Source organism: Ailuropoda melanoleuca, chromosome 2, assembly GCF_002007445.2.
Source record: "Ailuropoda melanoleuca isolate Jingjing chromosome 2, ASM200744v2, whole genome shotgun sequence".
Taxonomy (NCBI): Eukaryota; Metazoa; Chordata; class Mammalia; order Carnivora; family Ursidae; genus Ailuropoda; species Ailuropoda melanoleuca.
Window position 1 is genome coordinate 94860443 of NC_048219.1, and position 26027 is coordinate 94886469.

The 26027-nt window shown below is 34.3% G+C and overlaps 1 pseudogene; it reads left to right on the forward strand.

Annotated features, from left to right (window-relative positions):
• Positions 1–22968, forward strand: part of LOC109488466 — a 57083-nt pseudogene extending 34115 nt beyond the window's left edge.
• The last annotated feature ends 3059 nt before the right edge of the window (positions 22969–26027 follow it).

Here is a 26027-nt window from a genome sequence, read left to right on the forward strand (position 1 = left end):
AAAAAAGCAGCCCACTAAATAGTTTAATTATTTAACATTGTTCTTAAATATTGTTTATTAATTTCAAACAAGATATCCAAAATTAATAATGAACCCTTATTTTATTCTATTTTTATTATTTTTTAAAAGATTTTATTTATTTATTTGACAGAAAGAAAGCACAAGTAGGGGGAGCAGCAGAGGGAGAGGGAGCAGCAGACTCCCTGCTGAGCAGGGAGCCCTACTGTAGGGCTCCATTCCAGGACCCTGACATCATGACATGAGCTGAATGTGGACGCTTAAACAACTGAGCCACACAGGTTCCCAATAAAACCTTATTTTAAAACCCATTTATATGCAAGATACATATCACATTCCATTTAATAATTGCAGATAGATACTATTATATTTTTACTTTAATTTAAACAATAAAATTTTATCTTTTATTTTATAAGGAAACAAAAACATAGGAATTAGTTGTTACTTTGGTTTGCCTAACACCAAAGCTATATTATTTGCAATTCATCACTCTGCTACCATCAACTTCCTATTTGTAAAAACAGAAGAATTCATTTTTATGCATTAGCTTTTAACTACTAATTGGTTCCAAACTCTTCATTGTAGATTAACTGTCAAACTTCAGCATTTATACTATAATTATATTTATCTTTAAAAAATTCAATTCCCTAGACTTTACCCCAAGAGATGCTGACCTAGGATGGAGTGTCTAAATCTGCTTTTTAACAATCTCCCCATGTTACAATGTCTAGAAGGTCCCAACACACTTTAGAATATAAAACCTCAATAGAATTGACTTTAACAGTATGACTAGCATTTATTGAATGCTTCCAATATTCTAGACTCTATCCTAAGAAGCTTATAAATCTTCCTGTTCATACTTAATCCCACATCCAACAACTTTCTTTATAAACTCCCCTTTGCCTGAAAATTATTCCCCTCCCCTTTAATTAATTGTTTGTTTTCTTATGTTTAAGCTCTTTTTAACTTCTCACCGCTTCCAGAAAGACTTCTCTAGCCATATCAAACTACATTTTTTTGTCCTACTACACCAAAAGCACATCTCATTTACTTACATGTTTTATTATTTCAACACATAAACACAATGTCATACTTGGAATGATTTGTTCTGTATATGTGTGTGTCTATGTGTGTGTGAGGAAAGTCAGCTTGAAAAGAATCAGGATTTGCTCCCCATCATGGGACCCATCCAGAACTGGAATATATTGAGGCGACATAGATCGAGACAATTTGAATGAACAGATTCTGTTGAAATAAGCATGGTATTTGTCTTATTGCCTATGAGTATCAGAAACAAGAGGCTGGGGAACTATACAAATTTGCATATCCATGAAGTTCTTATGCCTTGCAGATCCAAATGAGTTTATCTACATTAGCATGTAGATGTTGTATCCCATAGCATGGGATGTTCCGTCCATTATATAATACTGCAAGTTTAGGTCTTGTCTAAAACATAAACTAATTCCTACTTATCTTTTTCAATTTGAAACTCAAACTCTTAATCATGACCTGGCCTCTGCCTCCCTTTATAAACTCGATCTCTTCTCCAGCCACATAGAAATATTTACATTTTCTGGAATTTGTTATGATGGTTAAATAGCCATTCCTTGAGATATGTAGTTCACTGTGCTTGTAATATATTTTTCCTCAAATATTGAGTGAATGTCATTATAAAGAACTTCCTTTTAATCTCCCTATAGGAGACACAGCACCATCATTCTTATTGGAAGCACAGCAATGAAAATTTATTTAATTCTTTATAATTTAAATACATAATTGAAAAGTTCTCATTTATTTATGGTAAGAATACAAAATGGTACAGTCATTTTAGAACACAGTTAGTTGGTTTCTTACCATGTAACCCAGCAGATGTTTCTTGGTATTTACCCAAAAGAGCTGCAAACTTATGTCCACACAAAACCTGCACATGGATGTTTGTAAGCAGTTTTATTAATAATTACCAGTATTTGAAAGCAAACAAGGTGACCTTCAGTGGGTGAATGTGTAACTAATCTGTGGTCCATACAGGCAATGAAATATTATTCAGCACTAAAAAGAAGTAAGTTATTAAGCCATGGAAAGCCATGGAAGACATTAAATGCATATTGCTAAGTGAAAGAAACCAATCAGAAAAGGATACATGCTATGCAATTTCCTGATAGATGATATTCTGGAAAAGACAAAACTATACATACAGTAATAAGATCAGTGGCTGTTAGAGGTTGAAAGTTGAAGAGGCAGAGCACAGAGGATTTTTAGGACGTTGAAAATACTGTGTATGATACTGTAATGATGCATCCCAGGAGATATACATTTGTGCAAACCCGTAGAATTAAAAGACTAGGAGTAGAATTTCATGTAAAATATGAACTTTGGGTGATTATGTTAATGTAAGTTCATCAATTCTAATAAATTGATCACTTTAGTGGGGAATGTTGATAATGGGGAAGGTTATGCATATATGGAGCAGGGGTTATATGAGAAATATCTGTATTGTCCTTTAGGAAGAAATATCCGTATCATTCTCAGCTTTTCACTGTTCTAAAGAAAATTCTTAAAAACAAAGCAAAACAAAAACCTAGCTGAGTTCAACTTTTGGGATGACAGTATGAGGAGCTCTGCAGACCCATTCGGTAACAAAACAAGCCCAACTGGTTAGAACTAGTAAATTAAGAAAAATGATTTAGAGGATCTGGAAATTGTCCTAAGTGTATGCAGTACAGAAATAAATATTTATTCAGGAAATCTACTAAAATCTGGTAAGAGCAGCAAGTATATGTGGTATTTGAACCACAGTGTGTTCTTTCTCTTTCCTCCATTTGCACAACTCAACTCAAAAGAAACCTCAGCCCTGACAAGTATAGCCAAGAATACAGAATTCCCTTTATGTTCAGTCCCCATCCAAGGCTTACTAAATCTCACTGGGTGCTGGGAGAGGCAAGACAGGACACCAGCATTTCTCATCTCCTCTAATTCTAAACTGAAGAGACTAAATTTCTGGTCAGTGTGGCCAAAAGTTTAGGACTGTCTCCCTCCATCCAGCCTGAGCCCACAGAAGGGAGGCTTTACCTCAGGTGTTGTAGAATGTGAATATTGGGACACTAACCCTACCTCCTCCCAGCTCCCTAATAGCTCAGAAGTTCCACATTGAAAGAGGCAAGCCAGGTTCACAGTTTACTTACATGCTTAGATTAGTGACTAAAAAAAAAAATGTTTCAAACAAAGTTTTGTCAGGATCAACAAAAACTAGAAGAACTCACTTTTAGCAGACCACCTTTTAAGAAATACTAAAGAAAATGCTATAGGCTGAAAATAAATAAATCTAAATCTATATATTAAAAAGCACAGTAAATGCAATTTTGCAATGATAAAGATAACATAAATGCATATTTTTCTTCTTTCTTAACTGATTCAAAAATCAATTGTATAATCCTCTCCAATGTGGTCAAATAATTTTCAGCAGGGCTGTCAAGACCCTCAGGGAAAGGAGAGTATTTTTTTAAAGATATATTTATTTATTTTAGAGAGACAGCATGAGCAGGAGGGTCAGTGGGAGAGAGAGAGAGAGAGAGAGAATCTCAAGCAGACGCCACACTAAATGTGGAGCCTGATGCAGGGCTGGATCTTACAACCCTGAGATCACAACATGAGCTGAAACCAAGCATTGGAAGCTTAACCAACTGTGCCATCCAGGCACCCCAAGGAGACTTTTCAACAAATGGTACTGGAAAAATTGGATATTCACATATAAAAATGAATTCAGATTCTTTCCTTACACCATATATAAAAATTAACTCAAAACAGATCAAAGATCTAAATGTAACACTTAAAACTATAAAACTCTTGGAAGAAAAAAAGGAAAATGCCTTATGACTGGATTTGGAAATAATTTATAAACTATAACACCAAAAGCACACATAAAAAAAGCAATAGATAAATTGGACTAGTTAAAATTAAAAATGTCTGTGCATAAAATGATACAACCAATAAAGTGAAAGCCAACCTATGGAAAAGGAGAAAATATTTGCAAATTATCTCTCTGATTTGTGGTTAATGTCCAGAATATTATAAAAACTCCTAAAACTCAACAACCAAATAACCAACGACTCAGTACAAAATGAACAAAGGACTGGAATAAACATTTCTTCCAAAAAGATATACAAAGGGCCAACAAGCAAATAAAAATATGCTTAAAATCACTAATCATTAGGGTAATGCAAATCAAAACCATGAGATACTATATCATTGGGATGGCTATTGCTCAGAACAAACAAACAAGAAAATCCAGAATTTAACAGGTGTTGATAAAAATGTGAAGAAAGTGGAATCTTTGTGCACTGTTAGTGGAATACAAAATAGTACCACCACTATGGAAATCAGTATGAACTTTCCTCAAAAAATTAAAAATAGAATTATTATCTGACCAGTAACTCTAGTTTTGGGTATATACCCAAATGATTTGAAAATAAAATCTCAAAGAAATGTTCACAGAAGCATTATTCATAATAGCCAAAAAGTGGAAGCAACCCAAGTGCTCATCAAAGGTGAATGGGGAAACAAAATGCATTATATACACACAATGGGGTATTTTTAAGCCTTAAAAAAGAAAAAAATAATTCTGACATGTTCTACAACATAAATGAACCTTGAGAAAATTATGCCATATAAAATAATCCAATTACTAAAATAAAATACTATATGATTTCAATTATATGAGTTACCAAGACTATTCAAATTCATGGAGATGGAAAGTAGAATGGTGGTTGCTAGGGGCTTGGGGGACATTGGAATGAAGGATTGTTTAATAATATAGACTTCCAGTTTCAAAAGAGGAAAAGTCCTCTGGAAACTGGTTGCACAAACGTGTGAACGTAGTTAACACTATTGAACAGTATACCTAAAAATGGTTAAGATGATACATTTTATGTCATGAATGTTCCATTATAACTAAAAACTAAAGCAATTTTATACAACAAGATGCATATAATTGTATCATAAGTTTATGGTGTATTTATTTAACAATAACAGCACAAAGGAGGTAAATGGAGCACAGTTTCACTGGAATAAGATCATAAATTTTTGTAACTTGAATGTACAGAAACATTAAGAAATCTAGAAATGATAAATAAATAAATTTAATGAAATATATAAATACACACTTGCATTCCTTTCCTCATCTTCTTAATGGATATAAAATTATATGGTATACTAATCTTAAAAATGTTTGCCAAGGGGCGCCTGGGTGGCACAGCGGTTATGCATCTGCCTTCGGCTCAGGGCGTGATCCCGGAGTTATGGGATCTAGCCCCACATCAGGCTCCTCTGCTATGAGCCTGCTTCTTCCTCTCCCACTCCCCCTGCTTGTGTTCCCTCTCTCACTGGCTGTCTCTATCTCTGTCAAATAAATAAATAAAATCTTTAAAAAAAAAAAAAGATTTTAAAAAAAAATGTTTGCCAGATTTGTAAGATATATATGTATAATATGTATATCAATATTAACAAAAAATGGGGGGATAGAGATAAATTTCTCTAACTCACTGTAATTAATTTAATGTAAATGTGAACTTGTTGCTGGTAAATTAAGACATGGTAAAAGGTAGGGTAACGTCTAATTTTATATACACATATATTCTTATAATATATAAAAGTTATAATATATTATAACATGTATATATGTAATATATAATATATTCATATTTATAATTAAAAATAATAATTATACATAGAAAAGTTATTAAAATGAAAAAGTTATTAATGAAAAGTCATTTAAATAAAGTCATTAAAAATGAAAATATTGCACAAGAAAATATTCACTTAATTTAAATGAAGTCAGTAAAGGAGGTATGGAGGAACACAAAAGACATGAGTTACATAGAAAAATAGAAGAACATGGAAAGGGTAAATCCAACCATATCAGTATTAATATTAAATGAAACTGTATTCAATAATCCAGTCAAAAGGCAAAGACTGACAGAATGGATTTAAAAGAAATATGTTACCAACAGAATACACACTGCATATACAAGGATACCAATACATTGAGAGTAGAAGACTGGAAAGAGATACATCTTGCAAACAACAACGATAAGAAAGCTGGAACAGCTGTACAAATATCAGACAAAATAGACTATGAAACAAAACAAAATGTTAGTAGTTTTAAAGACAGATTTTTTAATGCCATAGGTGCCAATCAAACCTAGACGTTACAACAAAACTGTATCTAACAGATGTATAAAGAACACTCAACCCAACAACAGTAAACTGCCCTTCTTCTTGAACTCAAATGAAGCATTCAAGCTGAGAGCATACACTAGGCCATGAAGCAAGACTTGATAAATTTAAAAATAATGGCATCATAAAATGTATGATCAAAATAGTATGACTTTTGATCAAAATAGTATGACTTTACATATAATAACAAAACAAAATTTTGGAAATTCACAAATATGTGGAAATTAAGCAATAATACTAAATAATCAATAGAACCACAACAAAATCACAGAAACTCACTTTTAGAGAAATTAAAGTGAACATAAAACTTCAGAATGAATGGAATGCAGCCAAAGTAGTCACTGGAGGTAAATTTACAGTAATAAAATGCTCACAATTGAACAAGAAGGAAGACTTCAAATCAACCACCCTATGTTCCATCTTCTAACCCTTGAAAAGGAAGAGCAAAATAAACTCAAAGTAAGCACAAGGTAGATAAAAATAGGGATTATAACAGAAATTAATGAAACAGAAAATAGAAAAATATTGGAAAATACAACAGAATGAAAATATGATTCTTCAAAAAGGTTAACAGAATTGACAAATATTTACCTGCACTGACTGAAAAAAAAAAAGACTCAAATTATTAAATCAGAAGTAGAAGAGGGACATTATAGAAATAAGTTTGTATGTTAACATATTAGGATAACTCAGATAAAGCTGGCAAATTCTTAAAACTATATAAACTATCCAACTGACTCAATAACAAATAGAAAGTCTTTAAGTAATTAAGAGATTAAACTCATAATCAAATAGCTTTCCATGAAGAAAAACTGAGGATCAGAGGTCTTCATTGGTGAATTTTATTGAATATTTTAAAAAGAAAAAAAAAGTTCTTCACAAATTTTTCCCAAAAATTGAAGAAAAGGAGCCACTTTCCAATTCATTTTATGAGGTAAGTATTATTCTGACACCAAAGCCAGGCAAAGAATTATAAGTAAAGAAAAATACCAACCAATACTTCTTATGAATATGAATGAAGAAATTCTCAACAAAATACTCAGAAATGAATAAAAGACATAAAAATGTCATACACAATAATGAAGTGGGGTTTATTTCAGGAATGCAAGTTGTCCTACTATCTGAAAATCAATTCATGCAATAAATGTATCTATAGAATAAAAACAAAAATCACATTATTATCATCTGAAGGAATGCAGAAAAATTATGTGACAAACTACGCTACCATTTCATAATAAACACACTTAGCAAATCAGGAATATGCAGGAACATCTTCAACATTAATATAGGATATCTTTGAAAAAAAATAAACAGTTAACATCTTACTTAATGGTGAAAGACTGAATACTTTCTCCCTAAGAGCAGGAAAAAGACAAGTATATCTGCTCTTGCTATTTATAATCAAGGTAATAGTAAATGTTCTAAGTCAAAGAAATTAAGCAAGAAAAGGAAATACAAATCATCCAGATTAAAAAGAAAGTAAAACTATCACTTTTTGTAAGTGGCATGATCATATACCAATTTATGGATTAAGGAATCCACTAAGAAACTATTAGAACTAATAAATGAGTTTACCAATGCTGCATTGTGGATCAAATGTTAATGTATGAACACCAGTTGTATCTCCATACAGTAGAATTAAGCAAACCAAAAATGAAATTAAGGAAACAATTCCATTTAAAATAATACCAAAACAATAAAAATATTTAAGAAAATTCTTAACAAAAGAAATACAAAAAAATGTATTCTGAAAACTACAAAACATTGCTTAAAGAAATTAAAGATAGGAAGAAATGAAAGTATCTCATATTTATGGATTAGAAAACTCCATATTGTTGGTATGTTGATCTACATTTTCGGCACAATTTCCGTAAAGATACAAGATGAAATCCTTACAGAAATTTGCAAGGTGATCTTAAAGCTCATATAGAAATTCAGAATTACTAAGAAAATCAGTGAAAAGGACAACTTGAAAGACTGACAATTTCCAAATTCAAAACTCACTGCAAAATGACACTAATCAAAATAATGTAGCAACTGTCATTAGAGGAACATCTAGACCAATGGGATAAAATAAAGTCCAGAAATAAGTCATCTCATTTATTGACAATTGTGTTTTGACAAGGATACCAAGANAAAAAAAGAAATTCAGAATTACTAAGAAAATCAGTGAAAAGGACAACTTGAAAGACTGACACTTTCCAAATTCAAAACTCACTGCAAAATGACACTAATCAAAATAATGTAGCAACTGTCATTAGAGGAACATCTAGACCAATGGGATAAAATAAAGTCCAGAAATAAGTCATCTCATTTATTGACAATTGTGTTTTGACAAGGATACCAAGACAATTAAATGGGAAAGAATAGTCCTTTCAACAAATTTTCCTGGGACAACTGGATATCCACAAGCAAGCAAACAGTTGGGCTCCTTATACATCATATAAAAGATTAACTCAGAATAAAGACATAAATGTGTGAGCTAAAACTATAAAACTCTTACAAGAAAAGATATGTGCAACTCTTTGTGACTTTGACTTAGGCAATGTTTTTAGATATGACACTAAAAATCCAAGAGATAAAATAAGATAAAAATAAAATAGATCAACGGGGCATTGTCAAATTTAAAATATTTTGTGCTCTCAAAAGACACCATCAAGACAAGTACAAGATAAACCAAAGAATGGGACAACATTTTTTAAAAATAATATATCTGGCCAGAGACTTATTTCTAGAATATATAGAGTTATCACAACTCAATAATAAGAAGACAATTCAATTTTTTTAAACAGACAAAGTGAGAAGATACGCAAATGGCCATAAGGACATGAAATAATACTCAATATCACTAGTCATTAGGGAATTGCAAATCAAAACTATGAGATACCCCATCATACCTGCTATCATGGATATAATCAAAATGACGGAAAACAAATTTTGGCAAGGATGTGGAAAAATTGGAATCCTCGGATACCGCTATTAGAAATGTAGAATGGTGCAANTAACAGACAAAGTGAGAAGATATGCAAATGGCCATAAGGACATGAAATAATAATATCACTAGTCATTAGGGAATTGCAAATCAAAACTATGAGATACCCCATCATACCTGCTATCATGGATATAATCAAAATGACGGAAAACAAATTTTGGCAAGGATGTGGAAAAATTGGAATCCTCGGATACCGCTATTAGAAATGTAGAATGGTGCAACCACTTTGGAAAACAGTCTAATTCTTCATATGCTCAACATAGAGTTACTGTGTAATCCAGCAATTCTACTCCTAGTATACACTTAAGGGAATTAAAAACATGTGTCTACACAAAAACCTGTACACAAATATTCATAGAAACATTAGGCATCAGGGGCTCCTGGGTGGCTCAGTTGGTTAAGTCTCTGCCTTTGGCTTGGGTCATGATCCCAGGGTCCTGNAGTTAAGCCTCTGCCTTTGGCTTGGGTCATGATCCCAGGGTCCTGGGATCTAGCCCTGCATTGGGCTCTCTGTTCAGTGGGGAGCCTGCTTCTGCCTCTCTCTCTGCCTGTCCCTCTCCCTGCTTGTTTTCTCTCTTTCTTTTTCTCTTTCTGTCAAATAAATAAATAAAATCTTTTAAAAAAAAAAGAAACATTAGGCATCATAGCCAAAAATTANTTTTTTTAAAAAAAGAAACATTAGGCATCATAGCCAAAAATTAGAAAAACCCAAATATTCATTATCTGATAAATGGATAAATAAAACCTGACATATCCATACTATGTGATATTAATCTTTTAAAAAAAAAAGAAACATTAGGCATCATAGCCAAAAATTAGAAAAACCCAAATATTCATTATCTGATAAATGGATAAATAAAACCTGACATATCCATACTATGTGATATTATTTGATAATAGAAAATGGATATCTGCTACATAGTATAACACAGATGAACCTGGAAAACATTATGCTAAATCAAAGGAACTAGTCACAAAGTACCATATTAAATGATTCAGTTTATAAGAAATGTGTAATAGGCAAATTTCAAGAGAGTAGAAGAAAATTAGTGATTGTTTAGGTCTGCATGAAATGGAAGGATTGAGATAATGGCTCAGAGGGGTAAGGTTTCTTTTTGGTGTAATGAAAATATAAAAGTGAGTGTGGTGATTGGTGCACAACTCGATGACTATACTAAAAAGCACTCATTTGTATACTTTGCTGAATTTTACGGTATGTAAAATATTTCTTAATTAAGCTGTTAAAAAACATATGGCTAATATAGTAATAGTTTTTGGAGTTGTTTCAGTTGTTTGATTCAATGCTTTTATTATGTTCTGGAGGATGGCATCCTATCCTCATGGGACATTGCTTCTAAGCTGATGTTTCAACTACATTTTTAGATGACACTTCAAAACGCCATCGGGATAGCAGATTCTGAGTAGTGCACTGCATGATATGACCAGTGGGTGCCATGATCATAGACTTGTTCCCACATCTTTTTTTCCCATAAAGAAGATCCTCTCATTGGATTCAATTTTCTGTAGGATTCCATTGTTATGAATTAAGTATCCCATATATTGTTGAAGTAAGACCCTGAAGGCATGAAATGTAAACCCATATTGGAACAGCTCTCTGATACTTTATAAAATTATATATATATATTTTTTTTTTTTCAGTGAGAAAGCTAATGTGCTATAATTTGTCAGAATTTAAAATGTATTTAGTTCTCTTTGAGTCCCAGTGCCTGATACCTTGCTGATGTTCAATAAATAGTGTATTAAAAAAATAATGACTGATCTTGGAGTCTCATGAAGTCTGTGGAGTTTAATTCAGGTCATAAGAGAAAAATGGCACATGACCGGTTGAAGTAAGGGGGGAAGGCTTTAAGTTGGGGTAACTTTTTGGCAAAGACACAAAGGGTACACTATATGGTAATTTATGTTAATGAGACAATCTTATTACATTGAAAAAGCATTTGTTAATAATGAAAGACAAAGTGAGAACCAGTTTAATACACTAATGATAGAAAAAGTTTTTGGATTATATACAGTGAAACAAGAACTCCCAGCCTCCTGTAGTAGGCAGACTTGCACCTTTTTATCGGAATTCCCATATGCTATTAAGTGTGGGAGATAAGCTCATTAAAAAAATCTTGGACCCAATTAATCTCCCAGACTGGTTCAGGTGGAGTTTACTAGCATTCAACAGACTATCTATGCCATGCCCATATTTCTTTTCCACGTCAATCTTTTCAAACTTCCTTTATCATCATTAAATTTATCAGATAAGAATCTTAGTTCATCTGCATGAACTAAGAGTAAAGTATTTATTTTCTAACTCAGTAAGAAACTAAATACATCTAATACAGAGACTACAGAGATTCCATTACACCATGGTTATTCAGGTTTCTTTCATTTTTCTGCTCAGTGATTTTTTTCCATGTGGCTTTCTACTGTGAATCTCCTTGTGTCCATAAGAGTCATTTATTTCTACTTTTCTATAGGTTATCTCCCAGCAGGAAAAAAAAAAAAAGAAATGATGTAATGCAAATGTGACATGTTAACAGAAGTCCCAGCCCCTGCCCCATAAGATTGGCTGATGTCTCCTCACCCAGAACTAGCTAATGTAATTTATTTGTTTTTTAATTGGGCGTAGGAGGTGAGTGGGGGACAGGTATTTGTTAGCATGAAGCAAGGAAAGAATGAATATTGGGTAGACCACCAGGAGAATGAGCTCATGACATCAATGATTCAAAATCATTATTTGAAAGCATAGTGAGAATAATTCTTATCAGTTAAATGTATGCATATGCATTTTAACAGCACATTTTACAAAAAGGGGAGAAATTAATAAGCTCCCTCCTACCCCAGCCCTGCCACTCCTCAGATGCCTCCAAATTTTACCATTTCTGTTCTTTAATCTCAAGGTCACTGGTATAATTCTACATAAGCATATACAATTAATTTTTAATTCATCAAACATATAATATTTATTGACACACAATAAGAAAACAGATATTTAGTTCATTTATGTTGTCTTTCCATGCCACTTCTCCTGATATCGAGTTTTAGCATCATTTTAAATTTCTGTAAATATAATGAATTAAAAGCATATACTGAAACATTTTCTTTCAGATATTTCTTTGAGGTGTATATTTTGATCACTACTTGCCAATGTAAACATATAGAAATCTAAACCCTTTACTATACTTTTCTCCCCAGCTCCGTCTTTACAAATTCTGTCAACCATGTCTTTAGAGTGGAAATTTCAGTCTATTTGGTGATGATAATTAACTCTTGACTTTTCCCTCTGCAGTTTGCTATGGTCAGCTTTGGGGTCAGATTGTCCAATTCTTATGCAGTTCAGGATTTATTCTGCAGTTTCTATTTTTTAAATAAAATTTTGTTAGAGAAAAACTATGTCACTGTTACTGTATCATTATAGACAATCTAGCTTCTTATATATTTGAATACCACCTATTTCATTTTTTACTGGAAATGTTATCAATGCACTCCTGATTCAACTTGGACTGTTTACTAAGCCCACTGATTAGTTTTCATTCTGCCCTCTCTCCAGATGGATTTTTGGATAAGTTCCACTCCTCATTTACCATGGAAGTCTATCTTTTTCTTGGTTTTTTGTTGATTTTTGTTTTATTTTGGACCAGATTATAGAAATTTCTTTAGAAAGTGTGCATGGAAAATACACTTTTTGAACCCTGACAAATCTGAACATGACTTTATCTTTGCCGTACCATAGTTAACTATTGTTTTATCATGGTATCGGATAGTATGTTCAAATTGTTTTCCCTCAAGAACTTTGAAGGCTGCTTTATTTATTTCTGGCATCCAAGATTGTTAATGAGGAATTTAACATCAATTGTTAATTCTTTCTTCCTTCCTCCCTCCTTCCTTTCCCTCTCCCTTTCTCCTTTCTCTCTCTGTCTCTGTCTCTTTTTTCCTTACGTTTTCTGATTTCCCTGATCATTTGTAGTATCTTCTGTTTAATCTTGGTGGAGGTAGAAGTTATTTTTGTATTTATCCCATTTGGTACTTATTGAGAACTTTCCATAAATCCTCATGTTTTTCTTCATCTCTGGGAAATGTTCCTATATTACTTATTTGATATTTTTTCTTCCTTTTTTTCTGACTTTTTATGGAACTTTTTGTAGAAGGATATTAGGACTTCTAGGTTAATTACCTGTATTTTCATTGTCCCAAAATTTCTGTCTTCTTTACCTTTTTGGGGGGAGGGAGGACTAACTGCATAGTTTTTCCCCAAATTTACCTACAAGTAATAGATTTTCCCACATGTTTCTACTCTTCTAGATTTTTTTCTTTAAATTTTCTGACTGAGCTCATTTAATAGAAGCAAACATTTTTCGAAGCTCTCTGAGATAACAGTTATTTGTGTGTGTGTTTGTTTACGCTCATTCAGGGGCCTCTGCTTCCTTGGAAATCAAGTGTTCTGCTTTATTTTTTGTTATACTTGGATTTTTTTTCATGTTACATGGTGATGCTTGGTTGTTGTTAGAGAAATTTTGGGGAACAACTTCTATTTAATAATTTATCTTCTTAACTATTTAATCGATTGACTTTGAATTACTTTCATAGTTTAGCCAACTCTGATTCCCACCTGGTGATATATTGGGCTGGGGATCTCCTCACTGTGTTACCCATTAGCATGTTTCTAATTACTTTTACTATTTTAATGTCTTAACGAATCTAATTCACTGAGGAGTCCCATATATATCTACATTAGTTGCTTATTGCTGCTATAGTAAATTCATGCAAAATTAGTGAATTACACTACACAAATCCATTATCTTATAGTTTTAGAGATCAGGAATCTGAAATGGCCTTCAGAGGACTAAAGTTGAGATGTTGGCAGAGCCGTGTAACTCCTGGGAGCTCTAGGGGATGGTCCATGTTCTTGTCTCATACAGACTCTCTAGGTTATCTGCACTCCTTGGCTCATGGTCGCTCCACCTTCAAACCCAGCATCAAGACATCTGTTTCCATCAACATATTGCCGACTCTGTGTCTGACATGGTTTCCTCCTTCTTCTAATGGCTTATAATTCCATTGGGTCCACTTAATATTTCAGGATAGTCTCCCTATCTCAATAACCTTAATTTAATCATGTCAACAAAGTCACTTCTGCTGTTTAGGGTATCATATCCATAGGTTCCAAGGATTAGAATGTGAACATCATTGACTTGGGGTGGGAGGTGTCATTAATCAATTGACCACACAGTTTACGTTGCCCTAGGTAATTCCGTTTGGTTTGGTTCTTTATCATCTAGGGATCTTGAGACACAGGTAATGATTATATTTTAATGCTGCCAACTTGAATAAGGAAATTTAATCAGTTCCTTCAGACCAATGCTTATGGCTTGTGCACCCTTAGATGTTAGCACAGTGCCTCATATGATGCAGGTGCAGAGCAATTATTAACAAAATGAATTATACTGTGTTATTAATTTTATGACATAAACATAGTATCCATCTTATTTGACAAATCAATAATTAAAAAAGATATTTTATTGTTTATGACATATTTATGTATACATATGTATGCTTGCTATTCACAGGTCTCTGTCATTTATTTATTTGTTTATTTAAGATTTATTAATTTATCTGAGAGAGAGAGCACTGACGTGAGTGAGGGGAGGGCAAAAGGAGATAATTTTTCAAACAGACTCTCTGCTGAGTGCAGAGACCCACACAGGGTTCGATCATGACCCATGAGATCATGGATCCCATGATCCATGAGATCATGACATGAGCCAAAACTAAAAGCAGGACATTTAACCAAATGAGCTACCCAGGCACCCCTATTTCCAGGCCTTTTAAAAGTTGTGACAGAGCCTCTTCTCCTATCTCTAGCATCCTGGATTATGCTAAGTCATTTATTTATTTGTTTATTTAAGATTTATTAATTTATCTGAGAGAGAGAGCACTGATGTGAGTGAGGGGAGGGCAAAAGGAGATAATTTTTCAAACAGACTCTCTGCTGAGTGCAGAGACCCACACAGGGTTCGATCCCATGATCCATGAGATCATGACATGAGCCAAAACTAAAAGCAGGACATTTAACCAAATGAGCTACCCAGGCACCCCTATTTCCAGGCCTTTTAAAAGTTGTGACAGAGCCTCTTCTCCTATCTCTAGCATCCTGGATTATGCACCTGGCACATAATAGGTATTTGGAAAATACAAGTCCTGTGAGCAGACCATCATGCAGTGAGTGTCAGTGGACATTCCATCTGTGGGAGGAGCCAAGCCTGGTGAGCATCCACATGATTATGATTATGGTCCATATTGAGCAGTAAGCTCTGGTTTAATTTTTTAAACTGTGCAATTCTTTCCTCATAATAGGCTATTTACATGCATGATTTTAGTTAATGCTCATAGCAAATCTATTAGTAATTATCATTATCCCTCTTTTCATAAAAAGGGAGTATAGAGATTTTAATCAACTTCTCCAAATTCTACAACTAGGAAGTAGCTGAACTGGCACCTCAGACCCAAGTTTATTCGTGAAAGCCCATGCTTTTTCTACTACAGTACATTAATATCCCTTTGTAAATTTTGAAGCACTGTTGTGGACAGACCTCATTCAAGGCACATGCTTTGGGCACATGCTTTGGGTTGCATTTTAAAGGGATATTAAAATGCAACCCAAAGCATGTGCCTTGAATGACGCTTAATACCAAGTACTTTCAGTAGTCTGGTGATCACAAGCGGCACTTGTCTCAAAGACCGATCTTCTCTCTTGTGAGACTCCAGAGGGGATACAAGTGCAGGACAAGAAAGTTCTGCCTTACCTGTGTTTGCTTTATGTTACCAGGCCAATGAAACCCCATAAATCTGTTCTTGCCTTTGTTCTTACTGAGTTTGGTTTGCCCTATGCACAGTCTTTCAGGCAGTAACCTCCATCCATCCGAGTTGTTATGTGATTTTACCTCTGCTTCTTGTGTTTGCTTGTGTTATCAACAGATGTTTTAGCCACATATCTGCAAAATTATACATTCAGTAAAAAAATTATTGATTGACTGACATGGGCCAGCCCTGTGCCAGCACTATATTGAAAGGGATAGAAACATAGGGAAATGCAATGAAATTTGGCATTCAATAATAGAAATATATGTAATGAAAGAACAAATGAGTAATAATGTATCTGAATAGAGGTAGTATACATCAATAAGAATGAAGCCAGGCTGAATTTTGAGCAATGAAGAAAAAACAGTAGGATAGCAAGATAAGAGATGGGAGTAAGTTGGTGTGAGATGCTATTGAGGAATATGGCTTATCACAGCTACCTGAATTCATGTAACTTATCTTCTTGTGGAAAAATAAAGAAAACAAGTGTTCGAGTGTCTGTGTGCATGCACGCATGCACACACACGTGTGTGTGTGTGTGTGTGTATAGTGGTACCATTTAGTAAAATGTTGAAGCCTAAAGTAGAGCAACTCAGGGTAAAATTTAAAATTTTGGTTTTGAAATGTTAAGTCTGAGATTGTAATTGGATATAACCAATAGAATTATTGAGTAGGTAAGTGATTAACAGCTTAGTATTTGGGGTATATTTGGTGAAGGGAGGCATAAATTTGAGACAATGGGCGTATAGATATTTGAGACTATGGGACATGAGAGAAAGAACATGTCAGATGAGACTGAACTTTGAAGGAGGGGGTCCAACACAGTAGGCTAAGGACAGACAGTAAGACTAGAAGAAACCAGAAGAGGGTAACATCCTAAGATCCAAATGAAAGTTAGTGCTTTAAGGAGAAGAAAACAAAAATAAATCAATGAATTAAATTTAAAAGAATAAAAATTTAAAAAGAAAGAACAATTGCTTGTGTCAAAACTGTGACGTGGACTGGGGTCCTTGGGTGGCACAGCCTGTTAAGCATCCAACTCTTGTTTTCTGATCAGGTTGTGGTATCATGGTGGTGAGATCAAAGCCTGCATTGGGCTCTGCACTCAGTATGGCGTTTGCTTGGTATTCTCTCTCCCTCTCCCTCCCCCTCCTGCTCATGCTCTCTCTTTCATCAAATAAATAAATCTTTAAAAAAATGTGATGTGGACAAAATAACATGAAATGTGGTAAATGTGGAGATCAAAGGTATGCAATATCATTTAAAGGAATAAAAAAGCAGTATGTGCTGTTTTTTATTGTTTATTACCCCCACCCTCTCCAGTCCAGCAAATACATTATTTGCTGTTGTCTACCTTGCTCTGTGCCCATTAAGACAGATCTCCAACTGCAACGCATATGTTGCCTTGCCTTCTCTGGTTTGGGAGTTCAGAACATTTTATATAAAATATAAAATTTCTGACTTTTCATGAAAGACTAATAAACACCTGAGAATTTGAAATGTAGGCTCCTACTCTAGCATGGAAATGATGGGCAAGAGCTGAGAAACAGCTGTATCTTTGAAATAGGGCAAGTACTGTCCAATTGCCCACAGTTCCCAATGACCACCCATATGCACCTAGGCATGTATTCATGGATTGCTTAAATATTTACATTGGCTTCTGGAACCCTCTGGGCATATGCAATTTAGCTGCTGCAAGGTGGTCACCAATGAAGAATTTATGTACAAGAATTTGTGTAATAGCAACATGTCTTGGTATATAGAGAAATTATCTGTTATCCCCACAAGTACTTCCCCACACCAGATTCACTGTGGGGCTTCCTGAACCCTTTCTGACTCTAGTCCATTAACACTGGTACAGTTCCAAGTGCCTCAATGAGACGTTGTTGCCAACATGGCACAGAAATGGCTGAATGGCAGCAGGACATTTCTACTTCACACTGAACTTTCTATCAATCAGGTCTCTTTCCATCGGCAACCTCTCCAAACCATACACTTTTCAGTTGCTATTCCCTATGTGAACTACAGGAAAATGAGGGTTCCAAACAGGATCATATTTCTGCTTGTTCGATGCCTTGGTGGAATCAATCAGAGCGAGTAATACCAGGAAGACTGAGATGGCAAAGAAGGATTAGAAAATATGATTTTATTCCAAAAAACCACATAACCTGAAAGAACGATTTGAAGATCTGACAGTAGATATTGCAATTGAATATCACTTTGCAGCAGTAGAATTGCTGCTAAGGCTGTCAGCACACAGCAGGTGGTTGGAAGTTGGAAACTTTTACGAAAGCCATTTATATTACAGTGCGTTTCATGTAAACAGTGACAATAAAAAGCTAAAATGTTCCAAGAATAAGATGCAAATATTACAAATGGGCTTTCTTCAATAAGAATTTGGGCAGTTGTGCCTTAATTAAAATAAAGAATAACTTTAAGATACCATCCACATATTTGATACATTTTTGGCTCAGAGTGCTATTGGCAAACTATTCACCACGGTTACTCTGTAAAGATTCCTGTTAACTTTGGTGAATCCGCTGTTTTGGAGACTACTAACAATATTATTCCACTTCTTTTCAGTTTCCAATTGGTTCAGTGCTTTTAAGTTTTGGAAGACACAGTTTCTTTTTTTCTGTATATTTTCGATGACACCCACAGTGCCACAGTACTAGTCCTAGAAATATTCAAGTACTTTTTCTGTTCATCCTTGGAAACCCTCAATTTTTAATGATCACATAACCACAGAGACAACTCTCCCTGAAGATTTCTTTAATTAAAATCCTTTAATAAGCTAAAATCTAGACACAGATAAGTTCACAATAGATTAAATTCTCTAGGTTATCCTTAAACCCCTTTGTGTTCCAGCTAGTAAATTTTAGTAAACTAATCTGGATCAAATGAAATTCAAAACAACTAAATAATGGTAGTTATGTCAACTGTACTGTTACATTGAGTGGCAGAAGAAAGTATGAAATATGTTACCTGTATCAAGCTGTGTACAATCTTAAAAACACATAAATATATATTTTATATTATGGCATTTTATATTTGTAGGTTACCACAAAGTCTCCTTGAAACAATTGGTTTTGTTTGTTATACTGAAGAGAGATATACCAGATACTTGGTATAAAACTTAAACAAACCTAAAAACAGATATTTTTAAAAGGCACAAAATCAGGTTGTGGAAATTTAAGTTACTTTCTAAAGAACTTATATAATGTATAGCTTACTTAGGATTAAACCAGGTATCTCTCTCTTCTCTCCTTCCCTCCCTTCCTTCTTTTCTCTCCTCCATTTATTTTTTTTAACTGTGGTAAAATATTCATAAAATAAAATTTAGCATTGTATCACTTTAGGAATTCAATGCAGTAAGGGGCCTAGTGGCTCAGTTGTTTAAGCGCCCTACTCTTGATTTTGGGTCAGGTCATGATCTCAGGGTCCTGAGTTCACGCCCCGTCGGGCTTCATGCTGGGTATAGATCCTGCTTGGGATTCCCTCTCTTCCTTTCCCCACCCCCTCTCTAAAAAAAGAAAAAAAAAAAGAATTCCCTGGCATTAAGTGTGTTTACAATGTTATACAATTATCACCACTACCTGTTTTCAGAACTGTTTCATTGTTCTAAGCAGAAACACCGTACCCATCAAACAACCACTCTCCATTTCCTGTCTCTGGCAGCAACCCTTTTACATTCTGTCTCTATGAATTTGACCATTCTAGGGACCTCATGTAAGTGGAATCACACAGTATCTTTTTCTCTTTGTCTTGTAACTGACTTACTTTATTCAGCGTAATGTCTTCAAGCTTCATCTATATTCCCAACATTTTAGCACGTGTCAGAATTCCCATCATTTTAAGGCTGAATAATATTCCATTATATACATAATATGCATAAACCATATTTTGTTTTTCTAGTCATCTGATGATGGCACTTGAGTTGTTCCTACATTTTGGCTATTGTGAATAGTGCTGCAACAGACATGAATGTACAAATAGCTCTTTGAAACTCTCAAATCTTTCAGGAGTAGAATTTCCAAATCATGTGGGAATTCTATTTCTAATATTTTGAGGAATCATGACATTGTTTTCCATAATGGCTGTACATTTTTTATATTCTAAAGCAACAGTACACAAGGGTTCCAATTTCTCCACATCCTTACTAACATTTATGTTCTTTCTTCTTTTCTTTCTTGAAAATAGCCAGTCTGGCGTGTGTGAGGTGGTATCTCACTGTAGTTTTGAATTGTATTTTCCTAATAGTGATGTTGAGCATCTTTTCATGTGCTTTTTGGTCATTTGCATGTCTCTTTGGTGAAAAGTCTATCCAAATCCTTATCCTAGCCAAAAAATTACCCTTTTTTTCTTAATTAGGTTGTTTGATTTTTGTTAATAAAGCAAATGAATTTTTTTTAAGATTGTGTTTATTTTTATTTTAGTGAGAGAGAGAGAGCAAGCATGAGCAGGGGAGAAGCAGAGGGAGAGGGAGAGAATCTTCAGCAGACTCTGTGTTGAGTGCATAGCCTGACCTGGGGTCTGATTCCAGGACCCTGAGATTATGACCTGAGCTGAAAGCAAGAGTTAATCACTCAAATGAATGAGCCAACCAGGTGCCCTGCAGAGGAGTTCTTTATATATTCTAGATATGAATCCTTATCATAAACATGATTTGCAAATATTTCTCAGACCCATGGCGTGCTTTTCATTATGTTGATTGTGGTGCACAGAAAATTTAAATTTTAGGTAATGCAATTTATCTATTTTGTTTATTTTTCCTGTACTTTGTGGCATGTCCAATAAATCATATTCACATCCAGTGTCATGAAGCTTTTCCCTTATGATTCCTTCTGAGTTAATAGTTTTAGGTGTTACACTTAGGTCTTTGATCCATTACGGATTAATATTTGTATGTGGTGTAAGGGAAAAGTTCAGCTTCATTTATTTTACATGTAGATATCAAGTTTTCCCAACACCATTTGTTTTCCTTTTTCCATGAATGATTTTGGCAGCTTTGACGACAATCATTTGAGCATGTGAGGATATATTTCTGGATGCCATTCTACTTTCTTGGTCTATGTTTATCTCTAACCCAATCCTACACTACTTTGATTACTGTGGCTTTGTAATAAGTTTTGAGGTAAAAGAAAATATGTGACCTCCAAGTTTGTTTCTCTTTTTCAAGGTAGTTTTGGCTATTCAGTGCCCCTTGATGGATGCATCCCTTTGAAATGGATTTTTCTACTTCTGAGGAAATACATCATAGGGATTTTGATGGGGATTGTATTGAATCTGTACATCACTGGGATACTATTGACATCATACCATTAAGTCTTCCATTCAGTATACATGGGAAGTCTTCTCATTTATCTGATTCTTCTCTAACTTATTTCAACAACTTTTTTTTTTTTTTTTTTTTAGTTTTCTGTGTACAACTTGTCATGTCGCTGGTTAAATTTATTCCTAAGTATTTAATTCTTTTTGATTCTATGTTATATGTAATTGTTTCCTTAATTATTTTTCAAGTGGCACATTGTTAGTATATAGAAATATGATTGGTCTTTGTGTACTGATTGTTTTTAAAAGATTTTATTTTTTTATCTGACAGAGAGAGAGGGAGAGAGAACACAAGCAGGAGGAGGGAGAAGCAGACTCCCCACTGAACAGGGAGCCTGACATACTGGCCTCGTGGAGTTAGTTTAGAAGTGTTCCCCCTTCTTCAATTTTTCACTAAGAACTCAAAGAGTGTTGGTATTTATTTTTCTTTAAATGTTTGGTAGAATTTACTAGTAATGACTGCTGGTTTTCTGCTTTTTGTTGTTTGGGAAATTTTTATTACTAGTTCAACCTTCTTACCAGTTTTAGTACAGCTTTCTATTTCTTCATGATTCATTCTTGCTATCTAGATTATCTAATTTTTCAGTATACAGTTGTTCATAGTATTCTGACAATATCCTTTTTTTTTTACTTATTTGAATCTTCTGTTTCTTTTTTTAGTCTAGCTAATTGATTATTAATTTTCTCAATCATTTTGAAGAACTAACCCTTCGTTTCATTTATTTTCCATTCTCTATTTTGTTTATCTCTGCTCACAGTATTGTTTTCTTCCTTTTGCTAGTCTCAGGTATAGTGCATTCTTATTTTCTAGTTTCTTAAGGTAAACATTTAGATAGTTGGTTTGAGATATTTGTTCTCTTTAAATGTAAGCATTTATAGCCATAAATGCCCCTTATCAGAACTGCTTTCACTGCATCCCGTAAGTTGTATTAGGCTGTGTTTTCATATTCATTTGTCTCAAGATATTTTCTAAATTCCTTATGATGTCTTTGAACCATTGTTTAAGTATATATTGCTTAATTTCCAGACATTTTTCAGACCTTCAGTTTTCCTTCTGTTATCAATTTCTAATTTAAGTCAACTGTCATTGAAAAGACATTTTATTCAGTGTTTTTTCAATGTATTAAGAATTGTTTTGTGAATACACATATGGTCTATCATGGAGAATATTCCATGTGTAATTCAGAAAACTGTGCAATCTACTGTTGTTGAGTGTAGTGTTCCATAAACGTCTTTTAGGTCCAGACTTTCCAGCAGTGATGACCTCCCCATGAGTACATGCCTTTCACGAGGACCTCTTCCACCTGTCCCCAGAAGAGAAGCAGCACAAGAAGGAATGCCTGCTGCAGAGCCCCAGCTCCTACTTCATCCATGTTAAGTGACCAGGATGCTACAAAATCACCATCATCATTAGGCATGCACAAACTGTAATTTTGTGTATTGGCTGCTCCTCTTTTCTTTTCTACCCTACAGGAGGAAAAGCTCGGCTCACAAAAGGATGCTCCTTCAGATGGAAGCAGCACTTTTAGTGTTAAATCAAGATGAATGGGAAACTATCCCAATAAATAGATTTTGGATTAAAAAATGTCTTTTAGGTCTAGTTTATTAATACTGTCATTGATATCCTCTGTTTCTGTATTGACCTTCTATGTTGTTCTATCCATTACTTAAAGTAGACATAGGAGTCTTCACTATTATTATAGAGCTTCCTATATCTACCTTTGGTTGTACCAATGTTGGCTTCAGATATAAAGGAGCTCAGGATTTGGTGCATATGTGTTTGTAATTGTATCTTTTGAAGAAATGACACTTCCATTATTATGTAATGACTAAATAATTTCATTTTTTATATATTAATATAACCACTCCTATTTTTGTTTGGTTACAATTTGTATGGAATATTTTTTTTCTTGTTTCATTTGCATCACAGGCTTTTCCTTAGATCAAAAGTGAGTTTCTTATAGATATTATATAGTTGGATATCGTGTTTTTTCTTATCCATTCTGCTAATGTATGTGTATTAATTGGAGACTTGAACCTGCTTAAATTTAATTGATGATAGGGAAGGACTTGCTCTTTTGGTCTTTGTTTACGACATAGCTTTTTTGTCCCTCCTTTCTTCTAGCTTTACTTTCCCTGTATTAAGATTATTTCTGTGGGGGCGCCTGGGTGGCACAGCGGTTAAGCGTCTGCCTTCGGCTCGGGGCGTGATCCCGGCGTTATGGGNGGTCTTTGTTTATGACATAGCTTTTTTGTCCCTCCTTTCTTCTAGCTTTACTTTCCCTGTATTAAGATTTATTTCTGTGATATATTCTATATATTTTTTCTTTGTGATCGCCAAGGGATTACATAAAACAATTTAATTGATAATTGATATTAATTGATAATAATTTAATTTCAGTCACATTAAGTAAATTTTTATCTTTTACAGTCTTGCTTCTTCCCCACTTCATTATTTATATCACGGGTTATATCTTTATATATATGTACCCATTAACATAGATCTAAAATCATATTGTATATTTTTGTATTTTAAAGTCTATGAAAGAATAAAAGTGAAGTTAAGAAGAAATTTATAATAATACAGTTTTTATATTGCTTCATATATTTATCTCTGTCAGGTACTGTCCACTATTTTGTTTTTTTCCAACTTGAAGGGACTCCCTTCAATGGAAACCAGTAATGAACTTCCCCAGATTTTATTTATCTGGGAAAGTTTAAGTTACTCATCATTTTGAAGGACACTTCTGCTAGTTAAAGAATTATTAGGGTTTTTTGTTATTTTTTTCCTCTCAGCACTTTAAATATTTCATCCCACTGCACTCTATCTGCAAGATTTCTGCTGAGAAGACAGCTTATTATCTTATAGAACTTCCTTTGTATATGACAAGTCACTTTTCTCTCACCACATTCAAGATTCTCTCTCTGTTACAACTTTGGACAGTTTGATCACACTGTGTCTCAGTGTGAGTCTCTTTGGTTTTTTTCTACTCACATTTTGTTCCCTTCTTGTATTTGTATTTTTGTATTTGTCTCCTCTAATTTGAAACTTTTCAGCCACTAGTTCTTCAAGTAAAGTCTCTGCCCCTTTCATGCTCTCTTTCTAGGACTCACATACACAGATGCGGGTCTGCTTGATGGTGTCCCATACATCTCTTAGTTTTATTCACTTTTCTTCATTTTTTTTCTTTTTGCTCCTCAGACTCAATGATTTCAAGTGATCTGAATCCAATTCCCTGAATTTTTTATGCTGAGTGCTCTAGTCTGCTGTTGAACCCCTCTACTGATTTTTTCAGTTCAGTTCTTATGCTTCTTACCTTCAGAATTTTGATTTGGTTTGGTTAAAAAGATAATTTATATACCTTTGCTTATATTCTCATTTGGTTAATATATTATGTCTTATCTATATTTTAAAGATTTTATTATTTATTTATTTATTTATTTTTGACAGAGAGAGAGAGAGAGAGAGAGAGAGAGAACTGGCGGAGGGGCAGAGGGAGAGAGAGAATCCTTAGGCAGACTCCCTCACTGATCATGGAACCCCATGTGGGGCTCGATCCCAGGACCCTGAGATCATGACCTGATCCAAAATCAAGAACCAGCCTCTTAACTGACTGAGCCACAGAGGCACCCCAATATATTGCATTTTAATATGTTTAGTTTCTTTTTTTCTTTTAGCTCATTAAGCATATTTAAGAAAGTTTTTCAAATTCCTTATTAAGTAAGTCAGAAGGCTGAATTTTCTTAGGATCAGTTTCTGATTTATTTTGTTTATATAAGTGAGTGCTATTTCCCAGTTTATTTGTATGTTTTATATTTTGTTGAAAATTGGGCATTTGTCAAACAAAAACTTTCCTCAGTCTTTGCAGTCTGGCCTTCACTAATCAGCCTGGTGTAAACCTGCAGGGTCCTTTCAAATTATTATGCAGGATGTGTCTTCCCTGAATCTATAGATGTGTGTTTTTGTTTTGTTTTCTTTTATTTTCTGTTTTTCCCCCCAGTTCTCTGGTATGCATTGCTATATTTAAAAGTCTTAATTTTCTTCATAGTATTACTTTTGCTTCTTCTCAGAGCCTCAGGTGTGTTGTTGTATTCCTCTTCTTAGAATCTCTTGCCCCAGGCAAGCATGCATACAGTGTTCCCTGCATCACTCTCCTACCTCAGTGCCTTTCATTGTTTTTAGTGGCCTCCATTTTGATATTCAAGCCGCCACCATTCCCATCAGTGCTCCAAGTTAGGAGAGAGAGAAACCGGACTCTTGAGCAGTTCTTAAATAAGCCAGAATGGGGGTGCCTGAGGGGCTCAGTCGGTTAAGTGTATGCCTTTGGCTCAGGTGGTGATCTTGGGGTCCTGAGATCCTGCCCTGCATTGGACTCCTGGCTCAGTGTGGAGTCTGCTTCTCCCTCTCCCTTTGCCCCTCCCCCTGACTGTGTTCTTTCTCTCTCTCTCTTTCTCTCTCTCTCTTTCTCTCTCTCTTTCTCAAATAAATAAATAAAATCTTAAAAAAAAATAAATAAAAGAAGCCAGATTGTGCAAGCAAGTTTCCTTTCTATATTTCCATCCTGAAGGAGGAGTCTGGGACTGTGAC